The 14,084-nt window shown below is 50.7% G+C and overlaps 1 protein-coding gene across 5 annotated transcripts in view; it reads right to left on the bottom strand.

The window, feature by feature from the left end:
- The window catches only part of Tspan9 (tetraspanin 9), a 187,527-nt gene that overhangs the window by 126,832 nt on the left and 46,611 nt on the right, over positions 1–14,084 (bottom strand). For 4 of the 5 annotated variants that reach the window (XM_087904173.1, XM_087904174.1, XM_087904176.1 and 1 more), the window contains exon 2: positions 238–343. The exons of the other annotated variant lie outside the window; for it this stretch is intronic. The gene's annotated coding sequence lies outside the window, so the exon portion shown is untranslated. The remainder of the gene's footprint in view (positions 1–237; positions 344–14,084) is intronic. 5 annotated transcript variants of the gene reach the window in all.

The raw sequence follows: 14,084 nt of genomic DNA, 5'->3' as shown, positions 1-14,084 counted from the left end.
AATCTGCTCTCTATGCTTAAAGTTTGAGACGTGAGCTCTCAGCTATTTCTGCCACCATTCCTGCCTGTTACTGCACTATGAGCCATGGCCGTGATGGACTCTTATCCCTCTGGAACCAGAAGCCCCAAATAAACCCTCCCTCTTGTGAGTTGCCTTGGTCGTGGTATTTTATCACCACAATAGAAAAAGAAAGAATACACCAGGTTCATAGAAGCCCAGTTCCAGCCCCACACCTACCTCTGACTGCCGGGTCACCTGAGCTGGCTCCCCAGTCCTCTCAGTCACTATCCTCTGTGAGGGGACAGCTTGGATTTGATTTCCCAAGTTCTCGCCAGCTGCAAAGCTGCCAAATTAAAAGCAATTAAAAATCAGCACAAACTCACAATTTCAACAATATAAAGAGAAATAAATATAGAGATATACATGGCCTTGCTGGCAGCCATGTGTCTCCTAAATCTAGTCACTGGGAAGCCCTGGAAGCAGTGAAAGCCATCAGCAGTAAGCACACTCGGAGCCTGCATCCTGATTTCTAAATGCCATTCTCCAACAGGAGCCAGGGCTCTCTAGAGCAATGACCGATTCCAGGTTTCCAAACCCCAGTCTCCAATAGAACCAGGAATCCTTACAGCAGTGACTGGTTCCACGGACAGGGCATGCATCTAGAGTTTTCTGTAATGCTTGAACATAATCAATGCTTTAAAAATAAAAAAAAAATAAAATAGGAGCCATGTCAGTTCAAATGATCACCAACTGAAAGATGTCTCAGTGATTACAGCAAGAGCAACGGGAACAAAGTAAGCAACTATTCAGCCAGAATCCACAGCACAAATATCATATTTATTATGTATCATTTGCCCGTGCTTTTATTGTATTATGTATTTATGAGTCTGTAATGATAAGAATAACTAAGTGAATAAATAAATAAGTGGGAGAGGATGATTCCTTCCAGAATTACAATTAATAAATGCGGAAAAATGAAGTAAACAGAAAATTACATTTATACAAACACCACTGTAGCAGGCAACGCGGTTGATGGATTAGCTAAAATTACTGGGTGAGAGTCCCGGGAACAAATGGGTATTTGTCTAGTGTCAGAAGTATCCACTCCTCCAAACACTCACTAATTTCAAAGAAGAAATTACAGCTCTATAGTGTGGGCACTGGATGACATCGCCTCCTCCTTGTGATCAAGGGTGACATCACCATTAATAACACACACTGGCCTCATGCCCCCTGATACTGTACTCTGAGGAGGATAGTGTCGCTGTTGAGGGGTGGTGCCCAAAATGTATAATTTCAGTCTCATCATGAGAAAATGAGATGCACCCGAAGTGACAGTGTCTAGAGTGCCGACTAGGCCTTTCCACCCTCCACGCTCATGAAGACACAGAAAACCTGAGGGACCCAGGCAGCTGAGACCTAAAAAGACCCAACGACTAAATGCAGTAAATATACATGTACACAGAAAGGGCACCTGTGTGAAAGTTCAAATCAGGCGTGGGTTTGGTTAGCAATATTGCACTGTTGACACTTGGCTTTCAGAGTCATAGAAAGCCAGGCCTCTTAAACCACGGGCTGTGACTGAACCCCACATGGAAATGAACATGGTGGGGGCTGAAAAATGTCTCTAAACACACAATGACCAAAACTAATTCATAATGAAATCTGTAATGAACCCGAAGTGATTCTGGTAGAGCGCACTTGTGGGGTATCGACATGATTTCCCCTCAGCCTTGGTTCTGAACACAAGACATGCAATGTGACCCATTCACCCTGCCACGCCACAAAACACCAATGAGCGTGGCTTATAGCATCTCAGCTAAGATTTGAGGCCACTGCATACTATGAATGACAGCGTTCTCACGCACACATAACACTGCTCTCACAGAAACACGATGGCTTAATTACGGAAAACAAAGGCTTTCCGTGTTTTCCTACTGTCGTTCCTTGGTGCCGAAATATCAAATTAGCATACCTTTTGATTGTGCTGTATTAAAAATGTTTGGTTTTTAAAAATTACTCTTAGAGTTGATGACTTGAATGTCATAAAAATATTGTAAAGTGAATTTTGGTTTAGAGTTTCCAATAACTTCTCAAATAGGCCTCAAATAACTTCTGCTGTTTGTGTTCTAGATAGTGTGTGAAGCAGCATTCTCGGCGTTGACAATCATTAAATCAAAATATCGATCAACTCTGAAAAACACCTGTGAAAACAACTGTGAAAAACACAGCATCAAACATTCCACCAAGATGTAATTCTTTATATAAAAACATACAAGCTCATCTACCTCGTTAGTATGCAAATTTTTTATTGTCTCTAATAAATGATAAGATGTGTATAATGAAAAATCACCTTTAAATACATTATCATTCATTGTCAGTAAATACTTGATTTATATACTATATGCCCAGGATCATGTAAAAATTTCTCTGCTAAAGAGCGGTTACAAGTAGGAAAGGTTAAGAAGCCTTAACTGACAGTGGTGGCACACGCCTTTAGTCCCACCCAGCACTTGGAAGGCAGTGGCAGGCGGATCTCTGTAAGTTCAAGGCTACCCTGGGCTACACAGAGAGTTCTAGGACAGGCAGAGCTGTTACACAAAAAAATCGTGCCCCCCCCAAAAGAGCAAAATGCACAAAGTGTGTGGCACATGTCATATACATGCAGCAGGTTACAGAATGTATATATACATGTGCATGCTACATGCATCTGCAGACATGCTTGCTACACAGAAGGCCTCTGTGTACACACATCTGGAGACAGGCTACAAGAGCATGGGAACTTTGGAAGGATGGGGATGAGGTAGGGGTAAGGAAGTGGGGAGAGGAAAAATGGTCTTCTTGCTGTTTCAGGCAGCTTGCTGAGCCGCGGATCTGATTTTCACACAAGGATTACTAGATTACATTCTTCACCACAGGCAGCTGTCCCTGTCAAATAAATAATCATCACCTTACATTTATATATCACCTTTCAACGCACAGCCCCTTCCTACAGCGAGGACCAGCCTGGGAACAGCTTCATGCCCTCTCAGGAAAGGGCGGGAGAAGAAAGCGGAGTGGCTCCCACAGAGGGAAGCAGCCTGAACCCTAATGGGCTCCATGAAAGGAGAGCTGGAGCCAACCAGGAGGGAAGCCTGTGGTGTAGTGTGCTATGGTATGAAAGAACGGCCTGGCCAAGGGGGCATACAGAGGCAGCCAGGGTTAGGCCCCCGTAGGCAGGACTGCACCAACCCAGCAATGGGCTCAGGTGAGACTGGGAAGGTCTCGCCTCTGTGAAGTTGTTTTAACTAAAAGACACGCATGTCAGAGGGAATTCTGGGAGTCCCACAGGAAAGTCCAGAGCACCAAACCCTGCTATTCATCCGCTAGCCAGGCGAGGAAAGGTGGCAAACAAGAGTCCTACAGAGCCCAAGGAGAGAAAACAGGAGTTCTCCTAGTGGCTGTCATAGGTCCCCTTCTGAACATGGCGACCCCACTCTGGATCAGCCTTAAGCAGCTGCCTAGTCAAGGCAATGGCTTCTTCCAGTGAGGTACTGTTCCCACAAAAGAGAAAGGAAGAAAGACCCCAGGATACAGTGGAGCCAGGCTGGAGCTGCAGATCGGAACCTGATCCAGAGGGGGCTTCTAGATCACTAGCCCTGTGCGGTATAAGCACTCGGACACTAGGCCAAATCCCATAGGCCTGCCTCTGCTTAAAACACAGGGGCTAGCCAGCACCACCGTCACGAAAGCCAGGAGCAAATGAGGACCAGGGTCAGGGAATGACACAAGTAACAGAAGGAGAGGCCACAGGAGATGGGAACACACCAGGCTCCGCAGACACAGAGGTCCTGGTAGCCCTGGAAAGATGAGTGGAAAGAAGCAGAGCAGAGGAAGGGGCGGGAAGAAGAGTGGTACCAGGACACACAGCACCCCAAAAGCAGAGAGGTGAGCAGAGCAACCATCACTAACACGCTGGGAGCAGAGGACCAGCTGGAAAAGCCATTGAACTTGTGCTAAGAGGAGGGGCTGGCTCTCATTCAGATGCCCCTGTGGGCACTCATGACTTAGAAGGCTGCACAAGTCTGGGCACTGAGAAGCTAGCTTTAAGTGGACAGGATGAAGGTTTTATTTGTTTGTTTGTTTGTTTGTTTGTTTATAAACTTCCTCGTAACAGGATGTTTGAGAGCTGGCAGAATTTTCAGAACCATGGGGGTCACTTTGAGTAACCCAAAACTTAGTCCATCCCTTTGGCGAGGACCCCAAAAAGCCCTGGGTACTTGTCCACTGAATCCCGCAGCACGTGTTGGGCCTCTAGTGCAGACTCCTATATTCCCCTTTGGCCTCCACTAAACTGTCACACCCATGCATCCCCATCACTTCCTACTGGCCTATCCCAGTCTTCACAGCGCCGGGCCTTCATACCATACAGCCCACCTTTCCAAAACATCCAAATAAAGCCCTGGCTTCTAGTTAACCTCCTATCATAAGCTCTATGCTTCCATTGGTCCTCAACACTTGGCCATTCTTCTCTTTGTCCTTTGCCTGGGACCCAGGATGCCCTTGCGTCCTCACACAAAACTTTATCCACTACCTTGACATAAAGACTTGCTCTGGGTCCTCCGACACCTCACCCCAAAACCTCCACAGACTCTCTCACCATAAACTCCAAAATACACTCTTCATTTGCAGGCCACAAGCCTTCCCCATTCAGACCCCACCCATTCACCCTAGCGGTCCAAACCTGACATGGAGCCTTCACTGTAAAGCACTCCAATCTCCTCAATGCCCTATTCCGGATGAAAAGCCCCAGCACTGTCTCCTCAGAAGCCCTGTCCACTCTCAGGAACTTTTTCTGTGATCTGGAAAGGCAGGCGCAGCACTTTCTCGGTCCATCTAGGCAAGAGGCGGGCTTTTTCCCCCGGGTTGACCCACAGCCTGGAAGTCTAGGATGACACCCATATTAACCACTTGTGATTCTAGAGATTGTTATAACCCCCTCACCGCCCTGTACAGTGTTCCACAAGACAAGCCCTCACTTTCAGCAGCAACCCCAGAGAGTTCCCTTGATACTAGACACCTAAAACCAAGGCTACTCCAGAGCTACCCCAGAAAACACAGACCTGCAACTCCACAGCCGTCACCCCTGCCAGGGCACTGCATGGTCACTTCCCACCTCTGGACTCACCTGAGGCTGGACTCACTCAGCCTCAGTCTAGGGAGCACATTTTGAGTAGCTCCAGCCTCAGTGACATCCACCCCAAGGCAGTGCTGGTGGCTGCCCCGAGATGGCTGCTCTTCCATGGCCCAAATAAACAGACTTTTCCCCACGTCGGGAGAACCAAGAGTCATGGCAATGCAAAGGCAAATTCTGCAGCAAGGACCCAGCCCAGCCAACCAGCTGGCATCTACAGGGACAGGGTGCGACATGACGTAAGCCCCACAGACCATCTGCAAGAGCCAGAGATTCATCAGCTGTAAGGAAGAGAAAACCCTCCTGAGAGGTGCAAGGAGTCAAGACAATCCCGGCAGCTAAACATGAGATTGAGGGATAAGGCAGGGCAGAGCAGGAGGGAGAACAGAAGTGGAAAGAGCCACCACCATGGCCAAGTCACCCCAAGCCAAGAGTCAGGCTGCAGAGAGAAGAGAGCACGCCCCACCACCCCTACCGCCACAGTAGAAGGACACCACACAGTAAGGTTGACCTCTTGGGGGAATGCTCACAAACGGGAACTCAACTCAAACAATTGCTGCTAGGCCGGCTACTTGATAGAAAACCTCGGTTCACCCAACACCTGGGCAAAGATGTCTCTCCTCAACCTCGGACACGTGGAGGGTGGGAACTACATGTTGCGCCTTCCCTAGCTGCTCCCCCACCCCTGCAGAGAGAAAAAGAACCACTGCAGCTGAAACCTGAGCCGATGCCAAGGGGCAGCGGGAGGCAATTTACAGCTGGGAAAACTGAGCCCTTGGCCAGATGTGGGCCCTGGGCAGGAGGGGGTGGGCTACACTCTGCCTGAGTAACGAGAGGGGCTCCCTCCTGGGGTCAGCAGCTCCCAGGCCTGGATCTGAGCTGAGAGCAGGATGAGAGTGGAGAGGAGCAGGAGGCGGGAAAATGACCAAGACCTACCAATCTGCGAGACTGGTGCCGCAAAGCCATCAACCAAGGCAGGGCGTAGGGAGCAGGGCAAGGAGAAGGGAGGCAAAGGGCGGGAGAAACGGAGGGGAGAGGCCAGAAGGAAGTGTGCTTGGCTACAGCAGAGGCCAAGAGGCTCTTCCCACTCAGGGGTCCCTGATGTAGCCAGCAGGAACCAGCCAGAGATCTGCTGCTCTCTTGGCCTGCTCACTTCATGCCTCCTGAGCGCAGAGGGTGTCTGTCTGTGCTCCATCACGGGTGGACCCTCCTCCCAGGCTTCTTGCCACTTGGATCCTGGCACTTGGGCAAATCCTGTGGGATCACAATATCAAGCCAGAAGTTAGGGAACCACCTAGCACTATCCGTCACCACCAACACAGGGCAGATGAAGGACCAAAACGCCCAGAGAGGACAAGGGCCATGCTGGAAGTCACACAGCCAATGAACAGGACAGATACCTAACTATCTGTATCCCCATACTATCCTCATGAGCAGACCAGCCCACCTTATGAGACTCTAAGAGGCTGGGAAAGAAAGGAGGGAGGAAGTCAACCCCCACCTCCTGCTAAAGAGATGCATGCAGAAATCCCTCTGACAAGTGGTGGAATTATTTCCATTGGAAAAAAAAAATTAATGAAAAACCCTCCCTTACCAGACCCCAGGGGTATTTGGCTGTAAGCTGATGTAATAGGGAGAAGAGAGGCCAAGGGGAAGGAGCCCCCCCTCCCCATCTCAGCAAGCCTTCTGCCAGAAGCACAACAGGGAAGCTGCAGCTGGGGTTGGGGGGGGATACAAGCCAGGCAGGATGTTGGAGCCTTGGAAGGAGGCCGAATGCAGCCAAAGCTGGCTGGCTAGGAGAGGAGCAGCAGCCTTTGAAATGGCAGCACATGGAGGGTGCTCCCCTGAGCCCCAAAGTTAGGCAGGCCTGGGTGGACACCAATGCAAACCCTGTGGAAACCGGCAGAGAGTATCTACGACAAAGGCAGAGCCAAGAAGCAGACAGAGGAGGGCCGGGACCTGGCATATCAGGAGGTCCTCAGGATGTGACTTGGACTCTGGGTGCACACACTGGTGATTAGAAACAGAAGTGAGGGAGGCAGCTTCCTGCTAACCCCTTCACACAGCTGGAGGACCTCTGATAGAGTGGGCATGCCTACAGAAGGACCTACAACTCCAGCCCGGGACCTCAAAAACACCCAGCATGCAAAGGGCAGTGACAGGAAGATCCAGAGTCATGCCACCATTGCCCCAACATGGACAGTGTCACATGGAACAGCCACCTGGAAAGGAGACCCTGCCAGAGCCATGGTTAGGCCTAGGATAGCAATACTAGCCCAACAGGCCAATCTGAACCACAGGGCACTGCACCACATACTACCCTCCCCTGCCAGACACCCTCACAGCACCACTGACCAGTGGAAATTTCTAGCAGCTGGGGGTCACCTGGTAGTTCCATAGAGCAACTAGGGTCCCATCCCTGCCTCCAGTTTGGGGTAGAGACAAGAAGGGTGCTTGAGGTAATAGGTGGGATAGCAACAGATTGTTCCCCCGTTTCTGACACCCCAGAGATGACTTCTCCCTTCCACCCACCAACCCTGCCACGTGCAAAGCTGGTCCTTACGAAAGAAATAGAAACACATCCCAGCCTCAGAATCAACAGCCAGTTCATCTTTTATCTTTGAAATGTTGAGCATGTCCTTGGTCTCTCTGAACCTTCATGAACCACAAAAGGACAACCCATTCCTTGCCACAAGTTGTAGAAAAGACACAATGAGTCGCTGAACCCAGAAAGCAACCTGCAGATACAGTAACAACAGAGTACTTAAGGATGAACCTGAAATGCTGTGGCTTGGTCTGTGGGCCCAGCCTGCAAGAACTAAGGCCACATGTGGCCCTGGCCAGCTGTGGGCAGTGGGATGGAGTGCTGCACCCAGGAGCTGTTGGGAACAGTAAAATGATGAAAGCAGCAGAACCTGCCCACTTCTGGACTCAAGTTGGGCTTCCTGGGAGCTCGTTGCTGCTGTGTGTCCCTGCTGCTGGGGACCATGTCGTTGGACTGATGCTCCCCCACTGCCATACATGACCTTCTCCCACCACGACTAGCATCATCCACCATCCACACAGGCGGCCAAGGTGAGGTCCGTGGGAAGTAGCAGACGTCTTCAGAAGTCCTGTCCTCTGCTTCTGGCCCCCATACAGTCCTGGAAACAGGATGCACTGGACAGCAGGCGCTCCCTTCGAAAGGCATGGCCACCTCCAAATCTGGGATAACGCATTGAGACACCTATTTCTCAAAGGTAGCCGCTGTGGCTTCATCTCACCCAGCCTTGCCTCAGAATCATCCATGAACCCATGACATGTGGAATTTGAGTGACAGGCCAGTGAAGCAGAGGTAAGGGCCAAAGAGCTAGACTAAAACAATCCGCTGGGGTAACCAACAGGTTTCCTGCTACCATCTAGTGGCCAGCACATGGAAGAGCAGGCACCACACTGAGCCCACCAAGAAGTCTCAGCCACCATATCCACTGCCTCACCACGCAGGTGACCACCTGGTGAAGCAGAACCTAAGAAAGCCTTGTAATTAAAGATGAAAAAGTACAACGCTGGCGCAAGACAAAGAGTCTGCTGGCTGTCCGTCCAAGGCTCAGGAAGAAGGGCAGCTAGCTACTGGAATGGCGATACGGTCTGAAGCGATGGCAAAGCAAGATGCCAGTCCTGACCACAGCTAGTGCCCTGGGTGGCCTTTCCTCCTCCCCTCCTCTGGTGCCCTGCAGCTGTTCTTCCTGTCACTCACACATCCAGGCGGCCCCCAGGCTCACACTTGTCTTCACGCTGCCCCTCCCTCTGCCTGGGCTAGCATGGCTGTGTGTCTTCCACATCCCACATCGACCCCCTCATTCTTCCGCCCTGGGCTCCGATCTCTGGTCTACCCATCCATCTTTTCTACTACTTCATCTTCACTAGAGTTCACCTTACTGCTGGGCAGCTGACCTCCTAGTTCAGCCTAGACCTCAGAGGTCCATATACTTCCCACTTCCTACCTTGAAAGCCTGAGGACTCAAGAGAGCTAGCTGCCTTTGTCCCAAGGCCCCTCCCTCTTTTCTTGTAGAAAGTCATCTATCTGCCAGCTTGCCTGTGGGCCTTGAGACCTGAGCAACCTTCTAATCTAAAGCAGCTATCCTGAGAGAGACCCAGGCCCTCAGAGACCTCAGGCTGCCTTGCCTATCAGATGGGCAGGACATACATAGTGTGACCTGGGCTCATGCTTTGGTTGACCCCTAAACGTCTGTGTCAAACACCTGGCAAGTTCCTTCCTCTCCCAAAACTTAAAATGACCCCATTTGTACAATGTAGGATCATTACATGGGTAATGATATTTTGAGGCCAAAATATCTACAAGATTTACTTATATGAACATGTCAATAACTGATAACAGCTAACTGGGTAACTGGGAAGAAAGTCTCGATCTACCCCCCATTCACTCCGCAGAAGCAGCACGCTGACCGTGTGAGGGGTGAGGCTATTTTTAACATTGTGACTTGTTTAGCTGTTTTAGCCACAGCCTGGGGGATGGAGAGTCAAGGTCAATACTGGCTCCACAAGAAGGAAAGCACTTGCCTGGAGCTTGAACCCCCAACAAGGTCAGGGCGGCCACCCTCATGTGACACCTTCTGGGAGCTACTCCAAGGATCACCTCTCATAGCTGCAGAGTTAAGGTCATTGGTAGCTGGGGAACTAGGACCCAGGGTGGTTCTATAGCCCACTTCCCCAAGCTACAGAGCCAGGGAGTATCCTGCTAGGAACTGACCAGGGTGACTGGCCAGCTCCACTCTGCCATCATGGTAGATACTCAGCAGGCAGCCATCAGCACAGACTCCTCCCCTCTCCAGCAAGCACACTCTCTCTCTCTCTCTCTCTCTCTCTCTCTCTCGCTCTCGCTCTCGCTCTCGCTCTCGCTCTCTCTCCCCCACCCCGATTCATTGCCCCTCTCTCAGGTCTGTAAGTAGGCACTCTTTTTGATAATTCTCAAATGGGTTGTTTGGAGTTGAGATGGGGTGGGAGAATGACACTGGAAAATAAGATCTGGGCTGATCCTTGTTCCATACCAAGCTTTAATGTGATTTCCCACAGAAGGGCACTACAGTTGGGGGCTACATGGGTACTGGGGGCTCTCACATTTTGCCCTGGCACTTTAGTATCTTTCATAGCAGGGAAGGTTTCCTATAACGGCCAAGCCACTGTTTAAGTAAATTGAGTACTTGGTGTCTCTGTCTCAGTCTTATGCTGGTGAAAGGTGCCTGTCGGGACAGCTAGGTCATGAGAGGTGGGATAAGGGCAGGCCCCAGAGGAGGAGATCATGGTGGGTGGGGTCTTTGTCATAAGCAGATGGTGAAGAGGCTTCTGGATAAACCCCCAGCCCCGCAAAATACTTCTTCCACCTGCTTATTCATGCCTAGGATTCCTTCATGGGGGGCAGCTTGGATTCTGTGGTCAGAAATAAGCCTGAAACCATAAACCTATTGGGTGGGGTACAGGATGTTACACATGGAATGAGGGGGGAGAGAAGAACAAGGTGGTTTAGATTCACATCAGAGGAAATGAGGCTGCTGGCTCTGGGAGGCAAGGCTCCTCCTGGGCCTCTCAGGACAATCCTCCAGAGGGACAAGGACATTCAGGTTGGAGCCAGCAACAACCCTGCCCTGAAGGTGAGGAGAAGGCGGTCTATGCCAGTGTACCGGGTCCTCAGTACAACCTGCACAGAAGGAGCAGCCCCCAAGAGGATGGCAGGACAAGATGGAGTGCCTGCATCCAGCAAGATGACAATTAGGAATCTGAAGAGCCACTGAGGTTCCAGTTGAGGGCCTGGCCCAGCCAGAAGAGCTTGAACAGGACAAAGCAGCATTCCCAGCAGCCAAAAGTGGGATACCCAACCCGGGCTGCGTGCCCGGGCTGGCTGGAGACCCGCCCAAGAACCGGGAGCCAGTGTGGAGGCGGGGTGGGGGGGTACGGGGACACGGAACTGGGTCAAGAGAAAGCAAGAATACTAAAGCTACAGGAGACTGCTCCGAGTCATTGGTCACCGGGGAAACAGAGTCAGCCACAGTGAAACACCGCTTCACCCTGAGGACCACCTTAGGGGAAAAAATAGGAAAATAACAAATGTTGGCAAGGATGTGAAAAAACTGGGACCGACCCTCCCACACTGCCGGTGGGATCCAGGATGATACAGCCACTGTGGAAAGAGTCTGGCTGCCTCTCGCTGTGCAGAACACAGAGTTTCCATATGATCCAGCTATTCCCCTCCTCGGTACATACCCCCACAGGATCAAAATCAGGTGCCCACACAAACACTTGTACGGAAACGTTCACAACCGCTCCCTTACACAAGTCCCAGAGAGGAAACAACCCAGATGTCGAGCCACAGACGAATCTATCAACACAATGGTGCACGTACATGTGATGGAATATCGCCCAGCCAGAAAAGAACAGAGCGAGCCTACACTCTTCTATCTGTACAGATCTAGACGATATCTAAATGAAGTAAGTCAGTCACAAGGGACCACACACTGTATCGTGCTACCGACACATGGCCAGAATGGGCAGAACCCAACGGAGAGCAGATCAGTTGTTGGCAGCAGTTTCGGGAAGGGAGGACTGGCAGACAACAGCTAAGAAGTCCTGGGTGATGAAAGGCTGGACAAGGGGGTCATTTCAAGACCCCATGAACGTGCTAAGGACTGAACTGCACCCTTTAAAAGAGTCATGGTGGGAACAGAGAGCGGTGACACAGGAGTGTACTCCCAACACTTGGGAGGCAGGAGGTCATTTTTGGCTACCCAGCAGGCTGGATGCCAGCCTGAGCTATTAGAGACCCTATCTCAAAAGCTAAATGAACAACAGCAAATCACCTGAAATGGTCACAGTGGTACAGTCTATGTCATATGCCTTTAGCCATATTAAAAATTAACAAACACTTAAAATCTCAGAGACTCTAGGCAGAGACCCCTGCTATCAAGCAGTGACAGGTCTTGCCAGCACTGCTCAGAGGGGGAAACCAAGCCGCCCTACTGCCCTCCCCCCAGATCCAGGGATGCCAAACTCCCCAGCATAGCATCCAGGATGGCTGGTGTTCGTGCACATTTGCCACGCCCATGCACGTGCTTTGCCAAAGCTTACCAATCTCAGAGTGTTTCCTCGTGGAATAAGCACAACAGCCCCAGGAGGGAGATGCACCTAGCATGTGCAGCTGTGGATAGCAAAGCTAAAACACCTACCCTGTCCCCCAATATCTGGGTCGCTGAGCAGCTGCGATGCTGGCTTGCATGCTAAGCTGTCTCCTCTCCCCTCTTTGCCATCACCAATGCCCAGCCCTAGGAGGTAGGGGCAGCATAGGCCTAACCAACTCCTGCACTACAATCTGCATGAGACCCTTGGCTATTTAGTTGGTATTTGGAGTGCCATTTCTTCCTCTGCAAAAACATAAGTCACACTATGGACCTTGAGGGTCCATTGGGGGTAATAAATGAAATACTACATGTGGCCAGAAGCTCCTGAGAGAAGAGGTTTCATAACCCTTCAGTTCCTTTTCTCTCCCACAGCAGAGAACGATTACAAAGACCAAATGCAGACCCTCAGCAGGTGTACAGCATGTGGGCAGAGCAAGCAAGGAAGTGAGGTCAGGAGAGTAAGGTCAGTAAGGTACCAATAGCAGAGAGAGAGGCTGTCTCAATGGCCTTGAAGGTCTGACCTTTGAAATTATCATGGCTATATATGAGGCCCTGTGCCAGGAGTGGATGTAGTGAAGAACAGAGGGTGAAGTTCAAGGGACCCCAGGATACAATAGCATCAGGGTTACCAGGAGAGAGAAGGTGTAGGAAGGAATGCTGGAAACATCAGAAATAAAACTCGCCAATAAAAATAGAAGGAGCTTGCATTTTTAGCGCATCCTCAGTGTGCCAGACGCTACACTAAGCACTTTAGAGATTCCTTCGGTGCCTCCTCGCATCTCTGCAGGGCAAGTTATTATTAACCCCAAGCTACCAACAAGGGTATGAACACAAGGGGGTAAGAAGCCCACTCAAGGCCATACACTAAGTATCTGCTTTGCCTCTGTACACAGGCTGACCCTGGGAACCCTGCTAAACGGTCCCATTGTGTATATTCTGCCCCTACTCTTACTGGCTCCTTCTCTCAGCTTCAGCCACACATGGAGAGTCTCTCGGATCAGGTCATTGGGCTTGAGCAACAGAGCCAGCCCCTGGCCTCGATGCAGCCAGGAAGCTGGAGCTGGAAGCTAATGCCAGCAAGGAGGGATGAGAAGAGATGATAAATAATTGGGAAATTTTAGTCAAATAGAGACTAAACAGAGAAGCTTCTGTTCTCACCAGCTCCACCAGCTTTGGAGAGAAATCATCCTCTGCTTCACATATTGACAAACGCTCAGCTGGATAGGCCCACTCTGCTGGGCAGAGGGCTCAGGTTCCCACACTGAAGCAGGATTGGTCACTGGGTAGGTGGTGGAGCTCTGAGTGACTGGGGGAAGCAGAGGCAACAGGAACATCACCCTGTTGGCATCCCAACAGTACAGCCCTGAGGAAACTGAAGATGGCTTCCAAATGCTTCCCCTGGATGCCAAGATCATCCCACTAGACAGCATTTCTGTGCAAGGAAGGACCAGCACAGAAGACATCTGAGAAGGGCCAAACTCAAGGCTGACCCTATCACCACGTCCCAGCAGAGAGAGGAAGGCACTGGAGGACCACAGTGAGCAGGGCTTCTGCCCAGCTCCCACGGTTGCTCTTTTCTGTCTGCTGGGAACGCCAGTCCAGGAACGGCCCCTTCACCTTACTCTTCGGCCACTCCCAAGGAAAGCATGAGGATCAAAGAGTCAATTACAAGTAAGATATGGAAGTCTGGCCCTCAACTGGGCACACACCTAGAGCCCAGCACTCAAAGGCGGAAACAAGGC

Source organism: Myodes glareolus, chromosome 3, assembly GCF_982192425.1.
Source record: "Myodes glareolus chromosome 3, mMyoGla1.1, whole genome shotgun sequence".
NCBI lineage: Eukaryota > Metazoa > Chordata > Mammalia > Rodentia > Cricetidae > Myodes > Myodes glareolus.
Note: the sequence above shows the minus strand (reverse complement) of the source record. Positions and strands in the feature narration are given on the sequence as shown.